Source organism: Helianthus annuus, chromosome 5, assembly GCF_002127325.2.
Source record: "Helianthus annuus cultivar XRQ/B chromosome 5, HanXRQr2.0-SUNRISE, whole genome shotgun sequence".
Classification (NCBI taxonomy): Eukaryota; Viridiplantae; Streptophyta; class Magnoliopsida; order Asterales; family Asteraceae; genus Helianthus; species Helianthus annuus.
Window position 1 is genome coordinate 139,312,515 of NC_035437.2, and position 13,387 is coordinate 139,325,901.

At 31.3% G+C, this 13,387-nt stretch overlaps 1 long non-coding RNA gene across 1 annotated transcript; it reads right to left on the bottom strand.

The window, feature by feature from the left end:
- Positions 1–1,068: 1,068 nt before the first annotated feature.
- Positions 1,069–3,107, bottom strand: LOC118492547. The gene is made up of 3 exons (XR_004894415.1): positions 2,980–3,107; positions 2,408–2,475; positions 1,069–1,279 (listed from the first exon to the last, which is right to left on the bottom strand). It is a non-coding gene; the product is annotated as an uncharacterized LOC118492547 (long non-coding RNA).
- Between the last annotated feature and the right edge of the window lie 10,280 nt (positions 3,108–13,387).

The following is a 13,387-nucleotide window of genomic DNA, read 5'->3' on the forward strand; positions in this document are numbered from 1 at the left end:
CATCAGAATATATGACCATATCTTCAGTCCCATCTGGTAACGTTAATACCGGGGCGCTGGTCAACTTTTCTTTGAGTATATGAAAGACATCTTCTTGTGCGCTTCCCCAAACAAATTTTTCATCTTTACGGGTTAACTTAGTTATTCTTTCACACCTAAGCGTTTCAAGTACTTCATGCAAATGACACTCGTGATCCGTTTCGCACTTCGAATACACGAGAATATGGTCGATGAATACTATCACCGGCTTTTCTGGCATCGGTTTGCATACGCGGTTCATGAGATCCATGAAAGCCGCAGGTGCATTGGTTAATCCGAAAGACATTACCAAGAATTCATAATGTCCATAACGTGTTTTGAATGCCATTTTCGGTATGTCTTCTTCTTTTACCTTCAACTGGTGATAACTCGACCTTAAATCGAACTTTGAAAACCAACTCGCGCCTTGCAGCTGATCGAACAAGTCATCGATCATAGGAAGCGGATATCGATTCTTTACCGATAAGAGTGTGGTTTGTAGTCTATTGATAAACTGCGGTAGACTAGCTTCTAAAGCCTTTCCGACTTCCTCAGAAATTTTAGCTTTCATTTCTTCAGTTAATTGTGATGCCGAATCACCTCCGGTTGCATTAGACATTTCTTTAACTGAAATGTTCATAATAGTTAATCAATAACTATTTTATTCATTTCCATTTTGTTACATGAAAATTTATATCACATATACTTAATCATAAGTAATGTGTTATTCTTTTTCGGTTTGGTCAAGTATATAACTTGCCTTGCCTTTCTTATTTAGTGTATTTCCTGGGTTCGAGCGTATTTATACACTCCTCCCATACACTTTTACTTTATTTGAATCTTTAAATCTAGACTCGTTTATAAGTAACTCTTACCGGATGTCTCGATTAAGCTTTGAACCGAACACACTTCGTCTTAACCAGGCTCTGATACCAACTTGTAAGGCCCTCATCACCATTTAATAATTTATATAATATATAGCACATTTAAAATGCCGTTATTCCAAAAACATCGATAAACCGACATTTACATAGAGTTCAAAACCTTCAAACGAAGTTTACAAAGATTTAGAACATCTTGTTTACTAGCACATACTTAACTTGCAAAACATTGATACGATATTTACAAACATTTGATAACAACGACACCAAAGTATTTAGTGATAAAAGTTATAGTTTTCATTTTTGCGAAAGCTTCTTTTGCGCGCATGTTCGGTTCTTCTATAATGCTTGATCTTCATCCGCAAGTTCGTTTCAGTTACCTATGATCAAAAATCATTAAAATGTTAGTTATGAGAGCTTAAGATAAGTTTTAACAAGTTCTCATGACCATCCTAAAGCAATAGCAAATTTTCAGCCATTTTTAGGGTTGTCGCGTGCCGCGATAGGGGGAGAGAAAACTCTCGCGTACCGCGAGCGCAATCGTGTGTCGCGTCGGTTTTACTCTTCACTGTAGCGTTGCGTGAAGATCAACTTTTTCCAGCAAGTTTTTGTCATCAGACCTTCATTTTCCCAGCTATACTAGACTTTATGAAAATGGACATAAGTTGTCCGATATTGATCCGAATTGGGTCACGTTTCTTCCTACATGATCGTAATTCGATCCTCTATAACATAGAATCAAAATCCAATATTATGATTTACAATTTTCTTCACTTTAGACTATCAGTGTTATAATTATTTACAAATTATTTGACCCGTTCAGAAATATGAACAATAATTAAATAAACTTGATTTATGACTTCAAAACTTCTATAAAACTGACACATATGAACATATCTATAATTACAGAGCATTATGCCTGCAATTTATGTGCCGTTATCTATATGAGTATCTATTTTTTGACCCATTCAACTATAATTAGTTAGAAGATCATACACAAATCCTTTATTTGGAATTCGCCATCTTTTAGTCATACTCAAACATTAGTTTATGACTATATTCATCGTTACCCTTTTTTCGGCTAACGACTATAATGCATATTATTCAAAAACCCGGGCATTATTTTGAAGTCTTTTATCGTGCGACCTTCCCGGTCCGCATCAAGATAACAATTTGACCCGTTTAACATTTATCAACGACATACATCGCTTTATGTCACCAAAGTTTCACTACTTTGGTTATTTTGACCTGTTTGGTTTGTTAGCGAAGTCCATCGCTTTCTTATAACCAAACATGCATTTTTCGAGTCATTTTGACCTGTATAAAGGTTTAAGTAAAATCCACAACTTTTACGTTTTGACTTATTGCTATACTCTAGGTATTTTGATCGGTTAATACATAGGAATCCTCCGTTTTAGTATTAACCAAACTTCATAACAATTCAATTATCATTCATATAACTAAATATAAGATACAAGCGAAATTTTATGAAGCGTAGAGTCACGTACCTTTTAAAGCTTTCCTTTCAAACGGTTATCCGATCCTCCTTGATTACTTGATGGTCCTCCCAAATTTCCTATAGAATTCCATTCGAACATATCGCTTAGAACTCATATTTCAAGATTCAACACTCAATGCTTCTAATTAGTCAAATAAGTGATTCTTTCATATTTCTCACTTATTAAGTTCATTCAAGCATTTTATCAAACATCCTGTGTGCAAAATCATTACAATAACATTACCATGTTTCATAAGTAACTAGTTAATCATATCTAAGCATCCTTTTCATATTCATATGACAAGAATACCATGAACAACACTTGAATTTGCATCATAACAATCAAATAACATCAATTATCCTAATGATTTAAGTGTTTATCACAAAACCCATATAACACCTATATGATCAACATTTAAATCAATAGGTTATGGCATGAATTTATCAATTTCTTGCCTAAAACTTGTTCTTAGACTTGTAATCATTCTAATTTAACCATAACAACAAATTTTCATTCAAGATGTTAGATTATAGGAGTTAATAAGAAAACAAAATATCACTAAATATAAAAATTGAACATACCTTGTGATCTACTAAGTATGAAGATCACGAATTTAGGTTAGAACTGATTTAAGTTCTGTTTCTCTCTTTGATTTTGAGTAGAATATAGCGAATTAGGGTTTTAGAGCAAGGGCTCTGTTTTTCTTGGCTCTGTTAATCGACCAGGGACTAAAACACACAAAGTGTGTCTTTTAAATTCTTATCCTATTAATAAAAAAATCTTTCAAGAATTGCCACATTTAGTCCCTCAAGTTTTAGAATATGTAAAATTATTAACATCACTTGTTTCCCATCTTTTTATAACAAAATTTTAACTAGGTTAATTATTCCTAGTTTTAATTTTATTATTTTATTTTCGATATTAATAATTATACATGTATGCACGCATATATAATTTAATATTTTAGGGGTGTTACAGTGGGTTTAAATGAGAACGCTAAATATTGTGAGAACCGTGAGAACGAATTAAAAAACTGCGAGAACTTGGTCAAAACAATTCAAATTCAAAAAAAAATTACACTTATCATTATTATTCGAATACAATGTTAGAAATTTAATTAATACGTTTAAATTTACGTCAATTCGTAACTAAAAAAAATTTACACATGTGTAAGTTTGCCATTTACACATGTGTAAATTTGCCATTTACACATGTGTAAGTTTGCCATTTACACATGTGTAAATTTGTTATGTTTACACATGTGTAAAAAATCCAATAAGATTGATTTTGAGAGGATAAATGAATTATTTGATGTTGTAAATTCTTTTTTTTTTTATTTTGTATCTTAATTAGAATGGGGTTTGTATTAAAAAAATTGGTTTTGATTACGGTTCTCGCAATATTTAACATTCTCAAGATAACACTCCCTTATATATATATAGGGGATCTCTAAAATGAAAACTACCTCCAGTTGTAAGAACCGTGAGAACTTTTTGATCTGGGGCGAGTTGGACCAAAAAAAATTTCATAAACGTAGATGCGTGTATTATAAACACATTTGTAAAAAAAAAATTTAAAAAAATGTCGTGTGTGTAGTTTTGAGCACCACAAGTTTGTGTTTACGGGTATATATATATATATATACATATATATATATATATATATATATATATATATATATATATATATGGAAATTATAAAGGAAAAGCTTTGTGAGTTAAAAAAAACTCAAGAAACTCAATGGATGGAACACATGTTGCCACGTGTTATATGTAACATCACATGTTACATTTTTATTTTGTTTTCAACAACAGGTTTTGTAGGGTTTGTGAAGTGTAACATGTTTGAACTTAGAAATTATGAGTTTATCGATGTGTAGTGCATGTAAAAAGTATGTTACATGTTTTTTTATAAAAAAAGATTTTAGTGTAACAAACTTGTTAAACCTTTTTATGTTAGACAAGATAGAGAAAAAACAAAAGTTGTTACATACATATTTGTCAATCTGTAAGACCTGTCAGAAAAGTAGTTTTTTGTAAATCCGATCTCAACGATAGATTTTTTTGATGGATGGTAGAGATTGAGTTTTTTAACTCACATGGATTTTCTTCGTATTCCTCACGTGTGTGTGTGTGTATATATATATATATATAGAGAGAGAGAGAGAGAGAGAGAAAGTAATCCATGGTTTCAGGCTTAATGAATAAGAAACCCTAATGGGCTCTTTAATCATCCAGATTAGCAAGCCCAATAGCAAACGAGCTCAACGACTTTACACCCAACAAACTTAACTTCTTTTTTTTTACCACGGTAACAATAACATAAATAGATTTATACACCACAAAAATTGTGTAATATATTAGGCATTTTATCTTTTACATTGACCTTTATAAAGTATATTTTAGTTGTGTATGAACACTAAGAAAATACAAAAACATACACACTTGATCCAAATTTGTACAAAATGGCTTCAATCATATCAAGTTTCAGATAAGAGTTGTGGATATTCTTTCTTCTAGTGATAGAAAGACATGTGCAATTGCATCATGAATTTATAACATACACAATTCCAATTTGTTTTTCCTCTCCCCTAGAGTCACCCATTTGAAAAAATGCATGTACTTTTGTTTCCATTATTTTGGCAAAATTGAAAGAAATCGTTCATTGCCTTCATTTAAAAGTTAAGGTGTCAGCACATATATAGAAATAAAGACAAATTCAAGGGTGTCGTGACAAAAACATATTAGGAGATACAGACCCAAACAAGTGTCACATACATTCTTATCAAGAGAATCAAGTATGAGAAATAAAGAACATTTGATCGATGTGTTCACCCTATGTCCACGGAAATATATAATGATAACTTTTTATCTATATATGTTATATATGGTTCAAGGTTTACAACTACATATATTATTGACAATATGAGACTAGCTTACTTGGTAGAGACTCTTGCCAATTAGTGGAAGATCTTGGTTTCAATCCCAAACAAGGAATAAATTATGATTTATTTGATGTAATTTAAAAGTATATAAGCATTGCTATTAGAAAAAAAAAAAACATACAATCATCTATATAAAAGTGAGTTACACTCAATGGCTTGGACTCCAAGACATGAAAATCCAACTAAAAACCTTGACTCTGTCCACATGTTACACCTTAAGGTAGCGTTCAATTCACGAAATAAAATGGAATTTTTATGAAATTAGAATGTTAATTTCATTTTTTATTTGTTGGTTTCAAAAAATTAAATGAAACTAAACAACATAAGAAAGAGAATATACATTCTAATTCTACCGAGATTTCATTCTATTATGTGAAACAAACACAACTAAATTCAAATTCAGATTCAGATTCAAAATCAAATTCCAACTTACGCGCAAATTCCAATTCTAATTGCTTTAGAATCCATAAAACAAATGTTTCCTAAGACTCTAGCCACTTAGCAGTGAATGGATCAACTCGTAGTAAAGGCGCTTCACAATTAGCATTTGCATTAAGCAGCACTCGTAGTCATCAATCTTCCTTAGCAAAACAAATGGTATTATTAGCAAAACAAATGGTATTATGTTAAAAGGAAGAGTTAACTGTCATTTTCATCCCTAAGGTTTGTCCAACTATGCTGGTCTAGGTCAAATTTCAAATTTATACAATTTTTGTCCCTAACATTGTTGAAACATGTCTGTTTCGTCCAATAAACTAAGATTGAATCGAATAAATGGACAAACCACAAGGACGAAAATGACAGTTAATTCATACTTTTTTGGACGGAATTGACATGTTTCAAGAATGTTAGTGACGTAAATTATACAAATTTAAAATTTGGTCTCAACCAACATAATTGAACAAACTATACGGACAAAAATGATAATTAACTCTAGAAGGAATTTGGTCAAAGTTACTCTTATATTGTAAATGAAACTTAGCATAAGAATTATCCTAATGCAAAGAGTTAATTACGTTTTTCGTCCTGTGGTTTGTCAAAAATCACTATTTCAGTCCATTAGTTTAAAAATTGCTAAAACAGTCCCTTTGGTTTCATTTTCGTAACTATTACGGTCCACCTCAGTTAACCTCATCCATTTGTTCTATTAAATACATATGAAAAGACCATAATGCCCTTGTCAATAAAAAAAGACAATATATAAAATTCTAAAAATAATAAACAATTGGTGGGTCCCACTTCACAAAGTTACAAGACTTCATCTTGACTTCATCTTTATTAGACCCTAAGCTTTTCCAATCATCTTCTTCATCTCCGATCGTCTTCTTCGGCGAGCTCTTCATTTCCGGCAACAATTTTCAATTTATTCTTTCGGTTTCACTTGGTTTTTTAGTCAGAACTAGCATCTCCTCAAAACCCCTCATTTATTTATTTTGAAAAACTTAAAAAAGGTATATATGTATGAAGACTGTATGCCTCAAGATCAGAGGACACTAGATCCTTCATATGGCCATTTCTTTGACTATTAACACCCTCACCAACAAAAACACCTTTACAAAACCATTTAATGGAATTTAATGGATAAACTACACATCACCGAAGCCTCATACCTGAACGACACCAACAGGTTTTTTCGAATCGTTTGACAGATTATCGGCGCAGGAGGTGAAGAGGCGGCTGGATTGTCCGAGTCGAATGACTAAGTCAACGGATTTGAAAAACAAAACCTCTATTTGGCCTCCGCCAGTTCAAATCTCACTACCGAAGGAGAAGTAAAGGTTCTAAAACCGGAGAAATCCTTGCCGGTTCAAATCTCACTGCCAACTCCGTTGGTAGGTTTGTTAATCTTGGTGATTGTGAGGTTTTGTTGTCATTATTTTTTAGATCTAGAACGAAATTACTCATCATCATGAATTAGAAAATAATTATAATACTCGATTTGAACAAATTATTGGTGCAAATGAGGTGATTTGCTAAACTTCAAATAAACTGATTCGTATGACACAATGAAAAGAAATTGAATCTGAGAATTCTGCCAATGGGTTTTTGAAATGAGATTAATTGAAAGTTGACGTTTTGTTTTAATTGTGAAGAAAGGAGATTTTTGAAAGTTGCAGGTTTAAAATGATTGAAGAAGAAAGAAAAGTCTAAAGATTATTTGTGGTTTTGTTTTCATTTAGATAAATTTAGTTTTTTTTTATTAATAAGGGTATTATGGTCTTTTCACATGTATTTAACAGAATAAATGGATGAGGTTAACGGAGATGGACCGTAATAGTTACGAAATGAAACCACAGGGACTGTTTTAGCAATTTTTAAACTAATGGTCTGAAATAGTGATTTTTGACAAATCACAAGGACGAAAAACGTAACTATCTCTAATGCAAATAACCATACTTTGAAGCTTAAACTGATTTTCCTAAATCCAAGTGACCTTTATTAAAAGATTTTTTAGGTAAAAATTATAAAGAACTAGGTTATAGATCTATATATTACATACATGGGTTTGACGATAGAAAATGAAGGCATTTAGATAATTACGGAGTTGATCAGGTTCTTTAGAAAAATGTGATTTCCATTTATATAAACTTGAATGAATTTTTTAAAATAAATGTGTTATTGTTGAGGTTGGTTGTGTTTGAAGGACATAACAATTATATTTTTTGAATTATTTTTTATATTTCATATTATTTCTTGTATCACACATAATAAATATAAATTTTGATATGAATACATATAACCATAATATAAACTATACATACAAAATTAAAGAAAATAAAACATTTCTCATTTTAACCGATGCGTTTAGAAAGAAAGAATTTTGTTTTTTAATACAAAAAAATTAGTATGTTTTATTTCAAATTAATATTTTGTTATTTTGAAAAGTATTATCAAAGTAGGAGATGGAATAAAATTAGTTCACGGTCTAACAGCATATATATTTTAACCATATATATATATAGCGGAAAGTTCATTTAAGAAAAAATTTAACGTGAGAATAAAAAGAAGAAATGACATAATGGTAAAACATTAAATAGTTTATAATTCCTCCCATTAATTAATTATGTTATCTCTCATTAATAAAGCAAAAAACATTTTATCCTACACATTTCAAAATGTGTCCTACATATATCTTACACTTACCGAAATTTACCCTACGCATATCTAAATTTATCATACACATTTAAGAATTTATCCTACACATATTAAAATTTATCCTACACATGTCGAAAATTGTTCCTTCACCATAGATTATTTTATCTTGGAAAAGTATATTTAAAAGTGAGGTACAAGTTTAATTATTTAGCTAATTAATTATAATTAGAAATTTACTTATATGCCCTTATTAATTACATTAAATACACACATTAAATAAAGTAAAATGGAACATTTCTATTGGTTTAAAACTTATTCTTTTTATTCTTACAAAATTTTTCTTCTCATTTGAACCTTTCGCTATATAGTATTGTTTATATATTTATCATTTGTGAAAACGATAATAACAAATTATGAACATGATAAGTTTTTAAATTTTTGGTTATATCATATAGTGATGGGTGTATAAATTTTTGGTTATCACATCTTTTTTTGGATAAGTTTATTTTTATTTATTAAAATAGAGAAATTCTATTGAAGTATAGATAAGTAGATAACTAATATTAATTATCAAGGATTAAGAATATCGAAAAGATATAATCCTAAATATAAGATTGTTTTAATATATATATATATATATATATATATATATATATATATATTATTCTTGAGAGTGGAGAAGATATTGTGACCTTCTTTGAAATGATTTATTAGAATTAGATTATTTAATTTAAATACGATTGATTTTAGAATTAGATTATTATTAACCTATTAATAAGCAACTTAATTGTGCTTAAGGTTGTTGTACCTTTAGCTTTGGGAGTTTTTCAAAAAAATGGAATTTTTCTTTTTAACCCTAAAGTTTTGACAATTTAAGTTTAAAGTTTTAATCTTTGTTTCCTTTTTAACTCTAAAGTTTTATTCTTTGACAATTTAACTTTATAGTTTTAATCTTTGGTCCCCTTTGATTAATTTTATTTTTCACTTCTAATTTAAAAGTTTCCATCTTATACAATTTAACCCTTTTGATTAATTTGATTTTTCACTTCTAATTCAAAACTTTTCAATTAGTCTCTGTCCCTCTGTCCCGATTGTTTGAGTGTTATGTGTCTTAGGTCCAAGGTTTGATACAAAACTACAATTGAGTCGGGGGTCTCACTGGGAGCAGCCTCTCTATTCCTACGGGTAGAGGTAAGACTGTCTACATCTACCCTACTAGACCTTATCTTAACTTTGCTATTGGTGGGATTTATTGAGTATGATGATGATGATGATTTTTTTTACTTATGTGTTGTTGTGACAACCCTCATAATTACATGTATCCGTACGATTAATTAATGATAATTAAAGTGTTTGATGACTGTATTGAATTACTTAACTGCTTTCTAATTACTGCGTCATAATTACATGGGCATGTTAACATACTAGTCTGGTGCAGAAAATTGACTAAATAGTCCTGTATGCTTTCCTAAGTGTTAGGAATTAAAAGTGTTGCAAAAATATATATAAAAGACACTTTACGGAATGATTAAACACTTTAACGGAACGGTAACCAACCAAACAACCGGACATTACCCGGGACACCAAATTTTTGCCAAACACACTGTTTTATTATTTCTTGGCTAGTTATGATCCCCGTTCACCCTAACACCCACTAAATATCAAGTAACTAATATATGTAAACATATACTTGGAAACTAACTAATGTTTACCAACTTATTCAAAAATTTACATCCAACCCCCCCCCCCCCTAACCGAATTCGGTCACCAAGGACCACCTCACCATACTTCATATCTTGTACTTAGATTTAATTCCATTATTCTATTAGATGTTGCTTGATCATGTTACCAAAATATATGAAGACATCTTTATAAAGCATGGTTGCCTAGATCATCACCATACTTCAAATATTCACACCATTCCCTCATTCCCTTCTCCCTCCCTTTCGGCTCACATAACCACCACCACCATCACCACTTTAACACCATCATCTTCTTCCATTTCAAGCTTGTTCAACCATTAGAAGGTGCTTTGTGAAGGTGGGAGCTTGAAGGACTTGAAGGAACTTCATTCCTTACTTTCTTTCACCACTTTCATCATCATTTTTCATCATCTTTGCACTAGAGATCTTCCCTAGCAATTGTGCTAGTAGTAAGTTCTTGTTTAACTCTTGATCACCTTATTTTTATGGTTAAAAGTTGTAGTATAATGATTATGTTTAAAACACTAAAGAACAAGAACTAAGAAGATGAACATGAAGCTTTACATAAAAGTTTACATAAGGTTGAAACATGAAGATGAAATGTTGCTAGTAGAATATCGTAGTGAATATGTTGTTGATTGTATGATGATTCTTGGTTATGTAATGTTAATCACCATATAGAACTTGTTAAGTGATGACTTAACAAGGTTAGGAGAGGATACGATGTCACATAACATAATCATCTCCTAGTTAAACATGAACTTGAAAGAAAGAGATTTCTTGAAAAATAAGTGAATAAAATAATTTGATGATCACGTAGATCTAAGTTTTACAAGAGGTTTTTCTAAATAAACCAAGTCCAAGAACCGATTTCTAAAAGATTATGACATTTACATACACTTATTACATATTTTTGGAAATGAAATAAGTGTAAAAACCTTTTATTTACAAGAAGAGTTCAAGAGTTTTATTTTTGTAAAAATTGTTTACAAGTTGTAAACACTAAACTTTTGTAGGAAAACGGTTTTTAAAGAAACAATTACGCTTTGGAATGTAACTAAACCCACTAAACACCCCACTAAGTTACTACGCGTTTTTACTAAAAACCAAGTTCATGTTATTATGCAAAGTGCATTGTTTTTGCAGTTGGTTAGTGTAATGTTGTTTGATATATTGTTGTGATTGATTGAATGAATTTTTGAAAAGAAAATGATATGCTAATAAGCATGGACACCTCTGTTTACAAAGGGAACTCTGGCGACATTTTCTAAAAAATTCCAACATTTAGAAAATATTTTTTTTTCAAACAAGTATTACAAGTATATTTTATAACTAGTATTTCGAATATAAACTTCGCCATAATTTTTGAAACAAAATACAAGGGTCGGAGGTTGATTTTCTTAAATAAAAATGGATAAATATATATTTAGAATATATATTTTAACACTAAAACGCTTGTGTGATTATTGTTTATTTGGTGAACTAGTTATATTATTTAGGGTAAAATAATATAACTTAACGAAGTACCTTGACATTTGAATTGTGTGGTACGTGATAGAAGTAATGAGTAGATAAACCGTACGTAGGATACGTGTTATGCATGAGAAACTGATTGTTATATGTACCCTATTAGGACGTGCTTGACTCTTGTTTATTAGAGTAACTAATCTAACCGAGCAAACCAAGGTGAGTTCACACACTTTCTAAGGCATGGGATTCCCGGTGGTTGGGAATGGGTTAAAGAATTAAAACGAAACCTACATATCCTCCTTGGGTAGGATATGTACCGCCATCCTCCATGGGTAGGATGCCAATATTAATCCTGCGTATTCTCATTGGGTAGAATACGTACGTTCGTCCTCCTTGGGTAGGACAACAACATTAAAACTTACTAGACAAAAACTCTATCATGAAGTCCCTCATTTTATATCGACTTAATCGCCGAGGCCAATGGCGAGCGGGTCATTAGTTAATAGCGCTATTAGGTTTAACAAACCTCACACCGTGCCAGTCGGACGGGCGTGTACTAATGGACTATGGCAAACTGTCAGTGATGATAGACACTGACGTAGGGCACAACTTATTTTCGTTAGTAGTCGATATGGTAACGGTCTAGTAATTCACATGGGGAAGTCCCCACGGATTATGGATATGGTTTGGGTAATAAAGAAGGAACTGGTTAATCATACTTTCAACTATGGGGTAACCCCCACGGCAATTAAGCCAACGAAAGACAAACCATGTTTTCGGAAACAACTTAAAACTAAACAACCAACCGTGAACTCACTCAACTTTGTTGTTGACTCGTTGTTACATGCCTTACAGGTCGTTAGATGCTTATGGAGCTTGCACGAGGAAGAAGTTGTTGTGGAATATGGATTGTTACGTCCCGTGCTAAACATTTAATCCTTATGAACTTATTAAACCTACGTTTTGGACTTTAAACTTATGAACTATGAACTTATGTTTTGGACTTACGTTTTATGCTTCCGTTGTTAACTTAAAGTCAGTTACCTTCTTTAGGTCACCAGTTATATTGTAGTTGGTTTTATTTACTTAATTGCGTTGTTCAATATGATTGGTGGCTCGATCTTGGTCATGTCACGTCTCAAAGCGATGATATTCCGCATGGTGGATTTTGGGGGTGTGACAGTTGTAATCTTGGCTTTGGGGGTTTTTCAAAGAAAAAATGATTATGCATATGGTTTTTGTAACCTTGGCTTTGGGGGTTTTTCAAAAGAAAAATTGATTTTTTTTTACTTTTCACCCCCAAAAGTATTTCATAAATTACTTTTAACCTAACACTATTTGTTTTTTTACTTTTAACACAAAATTTTTTTATCTTTTGCAATCTATCCTCACAACCTTTTTTACTTTCAACTTTGATCCTTTATAGTTTTCATTTTCCGCAAATTTTTTGTTTTATGTTTCGTTCTAAATTTTGTGACTTAACACATTGCAACGTGCGTCTTTGGTTTAACGTTTTTACGTTTCGTTCTAAATTTTGCGAGTTAACACGACGCAACGTGCGTGTGTGGGTGAACGTTTTTACATCGTCTGTTTTTTCCCGTTTGACAGGTTCAACAAAACGTGCACGTCCTAAATCGACTTAGTTATAACTAAAGAATCTCCGCCGTATTCTAGTTTAATTTAAATAGGATTGATTAGTTGTCTTGACCCGACACACTTGGAATATCTAATTTTATTTATGGATTATAAGTATTCATATTCCGATTACAACAGTGT